Here is a 15,904-nt window from a genome sequence, read left to right on the forward strand (position 1 = left end):
AGAGACATCTACAACGTACTCTACCAATTAACTACAGAATATACATTCTTTTTATCACCGCACATAACATACTCTATCAACCAAGTCATTGACCTCATAGCAAGTCTCAATGAATTTTTTAAAAATTAAAATCATACCAACAATCTTTTCAGACCATTGTGGAATAAAAATAGAAATCAATACCAAGATTTCTCAAAACCATAAAATTACATGGAAATCAAACATTTTTGTCCTGAGTGAATTTTTGGTAAAAAATTAAAGCAGAAATAAAAAATATTTCAAGTAAAAGAACAGACACAACATACCACAATCTCTGTGATGCAGCAAAAACTTAAGAGGAATGTTTACAACACTAAACATCTACATCAAAAAGTCAGAAAGATCTAAAATTAATGATCAACATCACACCTAGGGGATCTAGAAAAACAAGAACAAACTAACTCCAAAGCCCACATGAGAAAAAATAAATAACTAAAGTCAGAGCAGTACTGAACAGAAGTGAAACCTAAAATTTCCTACAAAGAATAAATGAAACTAAAAGTTGGTTCTTCGAACACATAAACAAAATCAATAGAACACTAGCTATATTAACAAAAATAAAAGAGAAAAGATACAAATAAACACAATCAGAAATGGCAAAGGTCACATTACAACTGATCTCATGGAAATCCAAAAGATCCTCAGAGAATGTTATGAACATCTCTATGTACACAAACTAGAAAATTTATAGGAAATGGATAAATTTCTGAAAGCACACAATCTTCTAAGATTGAACTGGAAAAAAATGAGACTGTGAACAGGCAAATAGTAAGTTCCAAAACTGAATTAGTGATAAAAAAATCCTATCATCCAATAAAAGCCACAGACCAGATTAATTCACAGTCAAATTCTAGCAGATGTACAAAAAGACATGGCACCAATCCTATGAAATATCTTGTAAAACCTCAAGGAGAAGGGACTCCTTCATAACTCATCCTGTGAAGCCAGAATCACCCTCATATCAAAACCTGGCAAAAGCACACACAAAGAAGAAAACTATGGGACAATATTCTTGATGAAGATAGATGCAAAAATTTTTACAAAATATTAACAAACTTAACCCAGCAGCACATTAAAAAGTATGTTCATCATAATCAGGTAGGCTTGTTTTATGGGATGCTCTGTAGGTTTAACATAGACAGATGAATAAATTTTATTTACCACATGAACATAATTAAATCATATATAAGCATCTCAATAGATTTAGAAATTTTAAAACATATACAAGCATCTCAATAGATGTAGAAAGTTTTTTTAGTTTCCAGATCTTATATTTTCATTTTATTTTTAAAGTATTTTTAATTTTTGTGGGTATAGAGTAGGTGTATATATTTATAAGGTACATGAAATGTTTTGATACAGGCATGCAATGTAAAATAATGATATCATGGAGAATCGATTATCTATCCCCTCAAACATTTATCCTTTGGGTTACTAACAATCCAATTACACTCTTTGTTATTTTCATATGTACAACTAAGTTATATTGACTATAGTCATCCTGTTGTGTTATCAAATAGATTTTATTATTTCTTTCTGTTTTTCACACCCAATAATCCTCCCTATCTCCCCAACATCAATTCCACAACTACCTTGCCCAGCCTATGGTAACCCTTCTACTCTATATGTCCATGAGTTCAATTGTTTTGATTTTAGATCCCTTAAATAAGTGAGAATACATGATGATTGACTTTCTGTGCCTGGCTTATTTCACTTAACATAATGATCTCCAGTGTCATCCATGCTGTTGCAAATGACAGGATCTCATTGTTTTTTTAAGGCTGAATGGAACTTCATAGTGTATGTTCTTTTCCTTTCTTCTGTTATTGGGCACTTAGGTTGTTTCCAAATCTTAGCTATTGTAAACAGCACTGGAACAAACATGGGGGTGCAGATATCTCTTTGATATACTGATTTTCTTTTTGGGGGCTTGGGAGCGTGGATTTAAACCCAGCAGTGGGATTGCTGGATCATATGGTAGCTCTATTTTTAGTTTTTTGAGGATGCTGCAAACTTTTCTCCATAGTGGGATACTAATTTACATTCCCATCAACAGCGTCTGAGGAGTCCCTTTTGTCCACATCTTTGCCAGTATTTGTTATTGCCTGTCTTTTGGATATAAACCATTTTAACTGGAATGAAATGGGAAATACATAATAGTTTTGATTTGCATTTCTCTGATGGCCAGTTTTGTTGATATCTTTGTCATATGTCTGTTTTCCATTTGTAGGTCTTCTTATCAGAAACACCTATTCAAATCTATTGACCATTTTTTGATCATATTATTGGATTATTTTTCTTATAATGTTGTTTGAGTTCCTTATATAGTCTTGTTATTAATCCCTTGTCAGATGGGTATTTTGCAAATATTTTGTCTCATTCTGTGGACTGTCTCTTCACTTTATTAATTGTTTACAATGGTGTGCAGAAGCTTCTTATCTTGATGCAATCCAACATGTCCATTTTTGCTTCTGTTGTCTGTGCTTATAGGATATGGCTCAAGACAATTTTGCCCAGACCAATGTGCTGAAGAGCTACCCCAATATTTTCTCGTAGCTGTTTAATAATTTAAGGTTTTCCATTTAAGTCATTAGTACATTTTGATTTGATTTCTGTGTATGCTGAGAGATGGGGTGTAGTTTCATTCTTCAGCATATAGATATTCATTTTCCCTGCCACCATTTATTGAAGAAGCTGTCTTTTCCCCAGTGTATATTCTTGGCACCTCTGTTGAAAATGAGTTTAGTGTAGGTGGGTGGATTTGTTTTTGGGTTCTCTATTTTTTTTACATTGGTCTTTCTATCTGTTTTTATACCAGTACCATGCTTTTTGGTTATTGCAGCTCTGTAGTATAATTTGAAGTCAGGTAATGCGATACATCCCACTTGGTTGTGATGAATGATGATTCTAAAGATGATTGCTCATCTATACCATGATCATTCTTAATGTATTGTTGAATTTGCTTTGCTAATATTGTGTTGAGGATTTTTGCACCAATATTCATTGGAATTAATGACCTGTAGTTTTCTTCTTCTTCTTCTTCTTTTTTTTTTTTTTTTAACTGCCTTTTTCTGGTTTTGGTATCAGGATAAAACTGGCCTTGTAGAATACATTTGAAATTATTCCTTTCTCCTTTATTTTTCAGAATAGTTTAAGTAGAATTGGTACTAATTATTCTTTAAATGGTTGGTAGAATTCAGCAATGAAGCAATCGGTTCCTGGGCTTTTCTTTACTTGTAGGCATTTTATTATAGCTTCAGTGTCATTACTTGTTATTGTTATGTTCAGGTTTGGGATTTCTACATGATTCAGTCTTGGTGGGTTGTGTTTGTTTGGAATTTGTCCACTTCTTCCAGGTTTTTCAAATTATTGGCATGTGGTTGCTCATAGTAGCCACTAATGATCCTTTGAATATCTGCAGTATCAATTGTAATGTTTCCTTTCTCATTTAAGATTTTATTTATTTGAATCTTCTTTCATTTTTGTTATGCTGGCTAAAAAAAATGTCTGTTTTGTTTCACTTTTGAAAGAAACAACTTTTTATTACATTGTATTTGTATTGTTTTCTTCATTTTAATTTTATTCATTTCAGCTCTGCTTTCTATTCTTATACTAATTTGAGGTTTGGCTTACTCTTTCTTATTATTTAAGATGTACTGTTAGATTGTTTATTTAAATTTTTTCTCTTTTGTGATGTAGGCACATATAGCTATAAACTGCTAAAAAGTAAAAGTATAAAAGGACTGCTTTTGCTATATTTCATAGGTTTTGGTATATTGTGTGTCTATTATCATTTGTTTTATGACATTTTAAAATTTTCTTCTTAATTACATCATTGACCCACTGGTCATTCAGCAGCTATTGTTTAAATTCCATATATTTGCATAGTTTCCAAGATTTCTATTGTTGCCAATTTCTAGTTTTATTCCACTGTGGTCAGAGAAGATACTTGATATCATTTTAATATTTTGAGTATTTTGAGACTTGCATTTTGACTTAACAGATTGTCTCTCCTTGATAATGATCCATATGTTGAGAAAAAGTGCATGTATTCTGCAGCCATTGGATAAAATGTTCTTTATATATCTATTAAGTCCATTTGGTCTATGGTACAGATTAAGTCTGATGTTTCTTTGTTGACTTGAATATATATCCAATGCTGAAAGTGGGGTGTTGAAGTCTCCAGCTATTATTGTGTCAGAGCTTATTCCTCTCTTTATTGCTAATAATATTTCTTTATATATCTGCATGGTCTAGTGTTGGGTGTATATATATTTAAAATTGATATATCCTCTTGCAAAATTGATCTCTTTATCATTATATAGTAACCTCATTTGTTTCTTATAGTTTTTGTCTTGAAATCTATTTTGTTTGATATATATATATCTGATAGTAATATGGACAATGAAAGACAACTGATGAGACCTCAGATAGAAATAAGCAATGCATTGGGAACTAGAGCAAGTGTCATGCATGTTATGACTTAGCAAAAAGTTTGGCTGCATTGTGCTCCTGCCGTAAGAATCTGTGAAACTTTGAACTTGAAAACAAAAATTTAGGGTATCTGGGGGGAAAAATTTCTAATTGGAAAAGCATTCAAGATGTGGCCTGGCTGTTTAGCATCCTATGCTAATATGTATAAGCAAAGAAAATATGTAAAACTCAAACTTATATTTAAAAGGAAAGCAGAGAGTTAAAGTTTGGAAAATTTGCACCCTGGCCATGTGGTAGAAAAGAAAAGCTAGTTTTTAGGGGGAGGAATTCAAGCAGGTTGCAGACACATGCATAAGTAAAAAGGAGTCAAGTGCTGATAGCCACAACAATGGTTAAAAGGCCTTGAAGACATTGCAGAGACCTTTGCGGCAGCCCCTCCCATCAGAGGCCCAGAGGCTTAGAAGAAAAGAATGGCTTCCTGGGCCAGGCCCAAGGCCCTGTTGCCCTGAACAACTTCAGTACATGGCTTCTTGCATCCTCTGACTGCAGCCTTGACTCAGAGGGCCCTAGGTACAGCTAGGGTTGCTGCTTCAGAAAGTGCAAACAGTAAGGCTTGGCAACTTCCATGTCGTTTACGCCTGCAGGTGCACAGAATGTAAGATTTGAGGCTTTGGAGCCTCTGCCTAGATGTCAGAGAATATATAGAAAAGCTCGGATGCCCAAGAAGAAGCCTGCTGCAGGAGTGGAGCTCTCATGGAGAACTGAAAAGTAAAACTTTTAGGCCCTCCCCGTAAATGGTTCTGTTTGTTCGTGGCGCAGGCAGAGTTTGTTGCAAGGCTTGATGTAAGACTTGTTACTAAATGATTAACTGCCTTTGTTCTGCTTCTGTAAAACTGCTTTCCTGCCCTCTGAATTGTAAAACAAGCCCTGCCTCAGCCGGAAATTCCAAACCAGTATGCTAAAGGTGGCGGGGCCCGATCGCTGCAACCCAGACCCAAGGTTGCATCAGCAAAGGAAAACTGCATTCCCCAGACCTCCCTGGGGCTAGTACCTATCCCACCCCTTTGCGTCGCCAAATAGGAAAAGACACCTGGCCTCGAGGTTACAAAAGAGGCCAATCAATAGCCTGTATGCAAATAAAGCCTAAACGCTATAAAAGAGATGTATCGCCACAAATCGGGGCTCTCTCTCTCCCCCTCATTCCTTCCAGGTGAGAGGGCCCTGGTGCACCAGTAAATGACTTTCTGCCGAAATTTGTGTGTTGGGTGGTTCCTCGCGCCGACTCTCAAACCCTAAGGAACGTGATTCTAACAGAACCTCTACTAGGGCAATGTGGAGGGAAAATGTGGGGTTGGAGACCTCACACAGAGTCTTCACTGGAGCACTGCCTAGTGGAGCTCTGATAAGAGGTCCATCATTCTCCAGAACCCAGAATTGTAGATCCACCAGCAGCTTGTACCCTCAGCCTGGCACACAATGCCAGCCCTTGAGAGCAGCCTTGGGTTCTGAGCCCTGCAAAACCACAGTGGTGGAGCTGCCCAAGACCTTGGAAGCCTACCACTCAACTATTCTGCCCTGAATCTGGGACATGTAATTGAAGAATATTATTTTGGAGCTTTAAGATTTAATGACTACCATCCTGGGTTTCAAAACTCCATGGGGTCTGTAGCTGTTTTCTTTTGGCCCATGTCTCCTTTTTGAAATAGGAGTATTTACACAATGCCTGTACCCCTATTGTGTCTTACGAGTAAGTAACTTGTTTTTGACTTTACATGCTCATAGGTGGAAGAGACTAACCTTGTCTCAGATGAGACTTTGGACTTTAGACATTTGCGTTAATGCTGAAATAAGTTAAGACTTTGGGAAACTGTTGAGGAAGGTATGATTATAATTTGCAATGTGAGAAAGAAATGAGATTTGGGAGGGGCCAGGGCCAGAACGATATGTTTTGAATTAGTGCCCCCACAAAATCTCTTGTCAAATTGTAAACCCCAATGTTGGAGGTGGGGTTTGATTGGAGGTGATAGAATAGTGGGGATGGATTCCTCATGAATGCTTTATCACCATCTCTACTTGGTACTGTTCTCATAATATTGAGCGAGTTTGTATGAGATTTGATTGTTTAAAAGTGTGGAGAACCTCCCCCTTCCCTCTCTTTTGCTCCTTCCCTGGCCACATGAACTGCTTCTCCCTCTTTGCCTCCTGCCATGATTGTAAGTTTCCTGAGATTGACCCAGAAGCTGAAAAGATGTTGTGAGCAAATTAAGCCTCTTATTTAAATAAATTGCCCAGTCTCAGATATTTGATTATAGCAATGTGAGAACAAACTAATCGGTGGTTTTTTTTTTTTTTTTTCTCTTTTGTGTACTTACTATTTCAGTCAGTTTTATACCTTAAGGTGATTATTTACTGCCCATTAACATCCTTTTCTTTCTGATTGAAGTACTCCCTTTAGCATTTCTTGTAGGACAGACCCGGCGTTAATGAAATCCCTTAGCTTTTGTTTGTCTGGGAATGTCTTTATTTCTTCCTCATGTCTGAAGTACATTTTCACCAGATATACTCTTTCAGGATAAATGATTATTTTTTCCTTCAGCATTTCAAATATGTAATGTCAACCTCTCCTGACCTGTAAGGTTTCCAATGAAAATTCTTCTGCCGGATGTATTAGATCTTCATTATACTTTATTAGTTTCTCTTCTCTTACTGCTTTTGGGGTCTTTTCTTTACACTTGATTTTTGGGAATTTGTTACACGCCTTGAGGTAATGTTCTTTGGGTTAAATCTCTTTGTTGTTCTTCTTGTACTTGGATGCTGATATCTTTGTCTATGTTTGGGAAGTTCTGTTGTTATCACTTTGAATGAATTTGCACCCCTATCTCTATCGCTACCTCCTCCTTAATGCCAGTAACTCTTAGAATTGCATTTTTTGAGGCTATTTTCTATGTCCTGTAGGCGTGCTTTTTTTTTTTTTTTTATTCTTTGTTCTTTTGTCTCCTCTGTCTGTGTGTTTTTAAGAAGACTGTCTTTAAGCTTATTAATTCTTTATTCATCTTGATCAAATTTTCTCTTAAAAGACTCTAATTCTTTAGTATGTCAAATGCATTTTTCAGCCCCCACATTTCTTCTTGATTCTTCTTAATTATTTCAAGATTCGTGTTTAATATATCTGATAAAATTATGAATGTCTTCTGTGTTATCTTGGATTTCTTTGAATATTCTCAACACAGCTATTTCAAATTCTTGGTCTGAAAGGTCACATATGTATGCTTGTTCACGATTGGTCACTGGTGACTTATTTAGTTAATTTTGTGAGGTCATGTTCTCTTTGATGGCGATGATGCTAGTAGATGTTTTTCAGCATCTAGGGCATTGAAGAATTCAGTATTTATTGTGGTCTTCTCAGTCTGGGCTTGTTTGTGCCTATCCTCCTTGGGAAGGCTTTCCAGATATTTTTAAAAACTTGGATATTGTGATCTAAGCTGTGTCTGCTTTAAGGGGCACCCCAAGCTCAGTAACACTGTAGTTCTTGCAGACTCCTAGAGATATTGTCTTGATGGTCACGGACAAGGTACAGGAGAAACCTCTGAAACACCAAGCAGAGACTCTTGTTCTCTTCTCTTCCTTTCTTCCAAACAAATGGAGTCTCTCTCTATGTTCTGAGCCACCTAAAGCTGGGGGTTCAGTGACACAAGCAACCCTGACATTCTCTGGCTACAGCCAATTATTGCTCAAATCCTGCAGCTCTACAATCAGAAGGTGGCAAAGTCAGCTGGGCCTGTGTCCCTTCCTTCAGCGCAGCAAGTTCACCCAAGCCGTGGGTGGGTCCAGAAGTGCTGTTTGGGAGACAGAGACTACAGTCGAAAACCTTAGAAGTCTACTAGTTATTCTGTTGTACTGTGCTAAGCTGGCATTGAAACTGCAAGATGCAGTCTTTCAAACTCTTTCCTTTTGCCAAAGGCAGAGAAACCTCACCAAGTAGCTACTGCCAGTACAGACCATGGGGACTGCTGTCAGACTACCACCAGTGTTCCTTAAAGTCCAAAGTCTCTTAAGTCAGCTTGTGGTGAATGCTGCCTGGACTAGGACTCACCTCTCAGGGCAGTGGGCTCCCCTCTGTCTCAGGGAAGATCCAGAGATGACATCCAAGAGTCAAGTCCTGGAAATGGAGACTCAAGAGCCTGCATGATGCTCTACCCCTCTGTGGCCTTGCTGGTACCCGAAGTCAGCAAGTTTCAGTGTTTCACTCATGGTCTTAGACATAGTACGTGAGTATTGCTGCTGGTTATTCAAGGTCTAAGGACTCCTCAGTTAGCAGGTAAGGAAGTCTGGAAAGATTGGGTTCCTTCCTTTAAGGCAGCAGGTTCCCTTCTGACCCAGGCTGTGTCTAGAATTGTTGTTTGGGATGGGGTCCAGATGACTCTGACCAATGTTCTATCCTGCTACTGCTGAGTTCATTTCCAAGATGTAAGTAAAAGTCCTCTCACTCTTCCCTCTCCTTCATAAAGTGGACGGAAGGGGTCTCTTTTGGAGGTATGAGGCATGCAGCCTTGGGTTACGGGGAGGGCTGATGCCAGCACTTCCTAAGCCTCCCCATCTGGTATCTCAGTAGGTCATGTGTTCCCCTAGTTCACTGTCTGTGGGCCTATTTTAGCACAAGGACTTGCCTAAGAGTTGCAATCCTTCTAATCCAGACTGCCTTTCAAATTTACTTAAGACATCCAGTACACTTTCACCATTGGTGGCAAGATTTATGGGAGCTCAAGTTACAACCATTGGGATCCATTATTCCCCGCTAGCTAGAGCTTGTTTAAATGCTACCTCTATGGGCAGCCATCAGGTTAGGTGAGTTCAGTTTTCCCTTCTGCTCTAATAGGAAAGCACTGAGTTCAGTGTCGCACAGTTGCTCTGCTCTCCCTACTCCAGTACCCAGAGATGCCCTCAGTACCACACTACTGCTTCTGGTGGTGGCAGAGGGGTGGCATCCATGATTCAAGACTGTTTTGTTCTATCTCTTCAGTGCCATTTTCAGTGATATGATGTCACAGCCAGGTACTATGAAGGTTCACTTGATTTTTGGTACTTACAAAGTTTTTGTTGTTGTTGTTGTTGTTTTTGTTTTTTTTTTGTTGTTGTTGTTGTTTTCCTGTGTAGATAGTTGTTAAATTGGGGTCCATGTGAGGGGGATGACCAGTGGAGCCTTCTATTCTGTCATTTTCCTCCACCTCTTCCTTGAAAACACTTTCAGTAAAATCAACATCCCTTCATGATAGAAACCATCAACAAATGAAGCAAAAAAGGAACAAGCTTCAAAATATAAAAAGCCATTTATGACAAACCCACAGCCAACATTATACAAAATAGAAAAAAGCTGGAAGTTTTCCTCTTGAAAACTGAAACAAGACAAGGATGCTCATTCTCACTACTACTCTTCAACATTCTGGAAGTTCTTCTGAAAAAGATCTGGAAGTTCTAGTCAGAGAAATCTGACAAGATAAATAAATAAAAGGAATTTCAAATTTTAAAAATGTCAAATTATTTCTCTTCACTAACGATACTATTCTATACCTGGAAAACCCAAAAGACTCAACCAAAAGGCTCCTGGAACTGATAAACGACTCAGTAAAGTCCCATGATTAAAAAAATCAACGTACAAAGATTAGTGGCATTTCTATTACACCAGTAATAGTCAAGCTGAGATCAAAATTAAGAAAGCTATCCCATTTACATCTTCCATAAAAAGTAAAATGCCTGGGAATACATCTAACCAAGGAGATGAATGAATTCTATAAAGAGAACTACAAAATACTGCTAAAAAAATTCACAGATAACAAAAAGAAATGAAAAAACATTCCATGCTCATAGATTGGAAGAATAAATATCATTAAAGTGGCCATACCACCCAAAGCAATCTACAGATTCCACGCTATTCCGATCAAACTACTAAAGTCATTACTTTTCAATGAATTACAAAAACTAATTCCAAAATTTATATGGAACCAGTAGCCTGTATGGCCAAGGAAATCCAAAGCAAAAACAAACAAACGGAAAATGGAGTCATCACACTACCTGACTTCAAACTTATATATTATAAGGCTAGAGCAATAAAATGGTACTTTACATGCATGGTACTATTACTAAAACAGACACTTAGACCAATGGGAAAAAATAGAGAACCCAGAAATAAAGCCACAGACCTACAGCCATGTGATCTTCGACAAAGTCAACAACAATCAGCAACTGAAAAGGGACTCCTTATTCAATAAGTGGTGCTGGAATGACTGGCTAGCCATATACACAATGAAACTAGATTTCTATCTTTCAGCACACATGAAAGTTAAGTTGGCTTAATGAATTAATCCAACTATGAGTCCTATGAGAAAATAAACAAAAACTATTCTGGACATTGGCCTTAAAAAAGAATTTACAAGTCCTCAAAAGCAATTGCAACAAAAACAAATATTCACAAGTGGAACCTAATTAAACTAAAGAGCTTCTGCACAGCTAAAGAAACAATCAAGAGAGTAAACAGACAACCTACTGAATGGAGAAATTATTCACAAACTATGTGTGATGGTTAATACTAGATGTCAAGTTTACTGGATTGAGTGATGTCTAGATGGCTGGTAAAGTATTGTTTTTGGGTGTGTCTGTGTGGGTGTTGCCAGAGGAGATAGACATTTGTGTCAGAGGACTGGGAGAGGATGACCTACCCTGAATGTGGGTGGGCACCATCCAGTTGGCTGCCAGTGTGGCTAGAACAAAGCAGGCAGAAGAGGGTATAAGCTGGCTTGCTACATCTTCTGGCTCTCTCTTTCTTCCTGTGCCAGATTCTTGCTTCCACTCCTCCTGACCTTGGACATCAGACTTCAGGTTCTTAGGACTCTGGGACTTGTACCAGTGATTTCCTGGAGGCTCTTGGGCTTTGGCCACAAACTGCAAACTGCACTGTCAGCTTTCCTGGCTTTGAGGCTTTTAGACTTGGACTGAGCCACTAACATCTTTTCTCTTTCCTCAGCTTGCAGACTGCCTGTTGTGTGATTTCGCCTGGTAATCATGTGAGCCAAATCTCCCTAATAAACTACTATTGGTGATTTCTCTCTGGCATATCCTGGCTAATACCCTATGCCTCTAACAAACATATAATATCCAGTATCTATAAGAAACTTAAAGAATTCAGTAAACAAAATACAAATAACCCCATTAGAAAGTAGGCAAAAGACATGAACAGACACTTTCAAAAGAAGATGCACAAGTGGCCAACAAACATAAGAAAAAATGTTCAGCATCACTAATCATCAGAGAAATGCAAATCAATACCAAATGGGATGCCATCCAATACTAGTCAGAGTGACTATTGTTGAAAAGTCAAAAAACAAAAGATGCTGGTGAGGCTACAGAAATAATGAGACACTTACACACTGTTGGTGGGAATGCCAATTAGTTTAGCCACTGTGAAAAGCAGTATGGAGATTTCTCAAAGAGCTTAAAATGGAATTACCATTCAGCCCAGCAATCTTATTACTGGGTACATTTCCAAAAGAAAATGAATTGTTCAACCAAAAAGACACATGCACTTGCATGTTGACATGGCATTATTCACAATAGCAGAGACATGGAATCCACCTAGAGCCGCATCATTGGTGGTTTGGATAAAGATATTGTGATACATATACACCATGGAATATTAAGCACTCATGAAAAAGAAGAAAATTATATCCTTTGCAACAATATGGATGCATCTGGAGGCCATTATCTGAAATGAATTAACACGGGAACAAAACCTAATACCACATGGTCTGACTTATAAGTGGGAGCTAAACATTGGGTACTCATGGATATAAAGATGGCAAAGTAGACACTGAGGACTACTAGACAGGAGAGTGCAAGAGTGGGGCAAGGTTTGAAATACTAACATATTGGACACTGTGCTCTCTTTCTGGGTGATAGGAATAATCATGCATTGAACATCAGCATCATGCTGCACATATACCCTCCGAATATTAAAAAAAATCCTTGGAATTAAAAAAAAATTATAATTGTATAATTTAACAAGACTTTGTCCCTAATTAATGGAACATTCTGAAACATAGATATTAAAAAAAATAGTATGAGCAATTTTAACCCAATTGGTATCTATAGAACATGGCATTCTAAAATTGCATAATACACATTTTTGAAATGTACATTATATGTTAATTAAGATGGACCTTAGTTTGTTCCATAAAACAAATCTCAGTTCATGTATAAGGATTTAAATTGGAGAGACTGTTCTCTTTTAAAAACAGAATTGATTAGAACTGTATAATATTGGGAGACAGTTATTCATGGGTTAATTGCCTTTATTCCTTTATTCTGAGCAAAGGAATTAACCATTTTTATTATTCTCTATCTTATCAAGGATGCCTACTTGCAAACAGCCTGTGCAAAAAGATAATTATTACCTTCATGGTAGATGGAACATTTATTTTCTGACTAGCAGAATTAAAAAACAAACAAAAAAGGTATCACTCCAGAGCGAAGACTGGGCATCTTTTCTAGCCATCACCTACAAGGTTAGGGTTTCCTAGACTCTGAGTTCTTCAGCTGTGAACATAAATTCACTACTTGTACAGCATCCAACTGGGTCTGCCACCACATGTCCTCTGTATGGTAGGGAGAACAAGAAGGGGGGGAACCCTTGCAAACATGAAGGTCATGCTGCCTGCTCTGCCATTAGTAATCTATTCTTTTGTCTCTGACCTGGGACTCTTGTCTTCTCTCAACGTCTATGAAACAAATTAATATGTGTGCTTTTAGGTAGAGTAAAATCTAAAAGTCTTCACAATTCTTGTTAGTTTTGGTAATGAAGATGGTATCTAAATGACGACATGACTTTCTGCAAGAGAAAAGATTCGCAGACATGAGAAATCCTTCTGGGATCAGGTAGTACATGTTCTTGACAAGAGGTGAGTAAGTTAAGGGTAAAGGTATCTTGGTGTTCTACCTTTTAATGAGGCTGAGTTTGGGGTAGGTAGGATAAAGACAGGCTGCCTAAATTTTCTTTTTCACTATTCTCCAGGCAGGGAGAGAAGGCTTCCATGTGTCTCTAATGCTGATATAGAGCTTTAGTTTGACCAATAAAACAGTTCATTTGCTTGCATTGTTAAGAGGTGAATAGGCTCCTGGAAAAAGTAAATTTGTGTTAATTACTGGTGCAATGTCGTTCTCTTTGTTCATGCCCTCTAATCTCTCATTCTTCCTCTACCACAACCTCAGTTTAAGGAAAACAAGAACAACAACAACAAACGAGTATTCTGGAAACTTGAGAGAATGTGTAGACTAAAACTTTTGTGATTATGTTAGATTCAGGTGCCTCAGTCACCATCCTATCTGTGTCCATGGAGAATAGAAACATCCTAATTCAACAAGTGATCTTTGTGCAGTATTTATAGTAGGGGAGGAAAACGAACATAAACTTGTGGCTGAAGCCTTTTGACTCATTCAATGTGTTTCTTTCAGTTTCTTCTAAATCTGAATATATAGTAGAAATGAATATGCTTTATTATTGCACTTTGTGCCATAGAGGATTAACTTTTGGGAGTAACAGCTACAAATAGAGGAGTGCTAGGAAGACAAACTCCCCTTCTATTTCTGCCAGTTGAGTTTGTCAGTATTTAACATAAGTGTCTCTTACTTCTAATGTCCAACATTTTCAATATATAGAGAATATCCTGCCAATTAAGAAAACTCAGTCTTAATAGCACTGACTGTGATATTATTTTACCTCTGCCAAAAGGATAATCTGATAAACCTCGTCAAGCACCTACTTGCCTAATATATTTTCTTGGGACAACGTGAGTGAATTCACAATACTCAATCCCTATCACATGCCTTAAAAAGGCTTTCTCTTCACTTCCTCTACCCTTCTACCAAAACAAGTCCTAGCATCTTATTAAGCTTTTTGAGTCTTAGAAGCTATACCCAAAAAGTCAAGGTTCTCCAGAGAAACAGAACCAGTAGTGCTGAGACAACTGTAGAGCTGCGTGTGAAAGAATGAAGTTGACCCCTTACTTCACACCATATACAAAATAAATAAATAAATAAAAACAAAACAAAAAAACTCAAAATGAATAAAAAACGTAACTTCAATGTAAAAGTTAAAACTGAAAAAGAAAATTCCTTGGCAAAAAAAACAGGGTTAGCGGCCGGGCGCGGTGGCTCAAGCCTGTAATGCCAGCACTTTGGGAGGCCGAGGCGGGTGGATCACGAGGTCAGGAGATCGAGACTATCCTGGCTAACATGGTGAAACCCCGTCTCTACTAAAAATACAAAAAACTAGCCGGGCGTGGTGGCGGGCGCCTGTAGTCTCAGCTACTTGGGAGGCTGAGGCGGGAGAATGGCGTGAACCCGGGAGGCGGAGCTTGCAGTGAGCCGAGATCACGTCACTGCACTCCAGCCTGGGAGCACAGCGAGACTCCGTCTCAAAAAAAAAAAAAAAACAGGGGTAGCAATGTTAGTTTCATATAGTGCAATTGGTTGAGATATATTATAGCTCTCTTGATTTATGGATAACTCTAGTTACTTCTTCCTGCCTTCACTTTTTTTTTCTTTTTCTTTTTATTCTTTTTTTCTCTAGAGTATCCCACAATCTGAATTTTTGTGGTCTCAATATTCTAGTGCTATTATATAATATCTTATCCTGTAAATGTTTCTGGCAAATTTATGTCCTACATGAATACTCAGACTCAGAGATGGTTTTTGACTCTTAATTACTTCATAGGTAGTGTTGCATTCTTTCATTATTAAATGTGTGAAGTCTAGTTGCTCTTTTGTGAACTTAGCAGCCATTTATGATCAATGTCCAAGTAAATTAATTCATTAAATTTCACAAAATTGTGGTACTAAAATTGTTTCAACAATAAATATAAATGTATTCCAGTTTCCTCTTGCTGAAACTGATTTGTATATCTTAATTGTTAAGTTTGGTCATTGCTTTGTGAAATTTATAATTTTGGTACCTTTAGAATCATGTCCATCAGTTATTTTTTCACTTGTATTTATTTACTTTTTATTTGTTTAAATCATTGAATGGTACAGCATCATATGTTAAAAGACCCAAGGCCAGGTGCGGTGGCTCATGCCTGTAATCCCAATGCTTTGGGAGGCCGAGGCGGGAGGATCACCTGAGGTCAGAAGTTCGAAACCAGCCTGACCAACATGGTGAAATCCCATCTCTACTAAAAATATAAAAATTAGCTGGCTGTAGTGGTGGGCACCTGTAATCTCAGCTCCTGGGGAGGCTGAGGCAGGAGAATCTCTTGAACCCAGGAGACGGAGGTTGCAGTGAGCCAAGATTATGCCATTGCACTCCAGCCTGGGCAACAGAGCAAGACTCCATCTCAAAAGGAAAAAAAAAAAGGACTCGAAGAAGATAGGCAAAATGAGGACT

Source organism: Papio anubis, chromosome X (genome assembly GCF_008728515.1).
Source record: "Papio anubis isolate 15944 chromosome X, Panubis1.0, whole genome shotgun sequence".
In the NCBI taxonomy this organism is placed as follows: domain Eukaryota; kingdom Metazoa; phylum Chordata; class Mammalia; order Primates; family Cercopithecidae; genus Papio; species Papio anubis.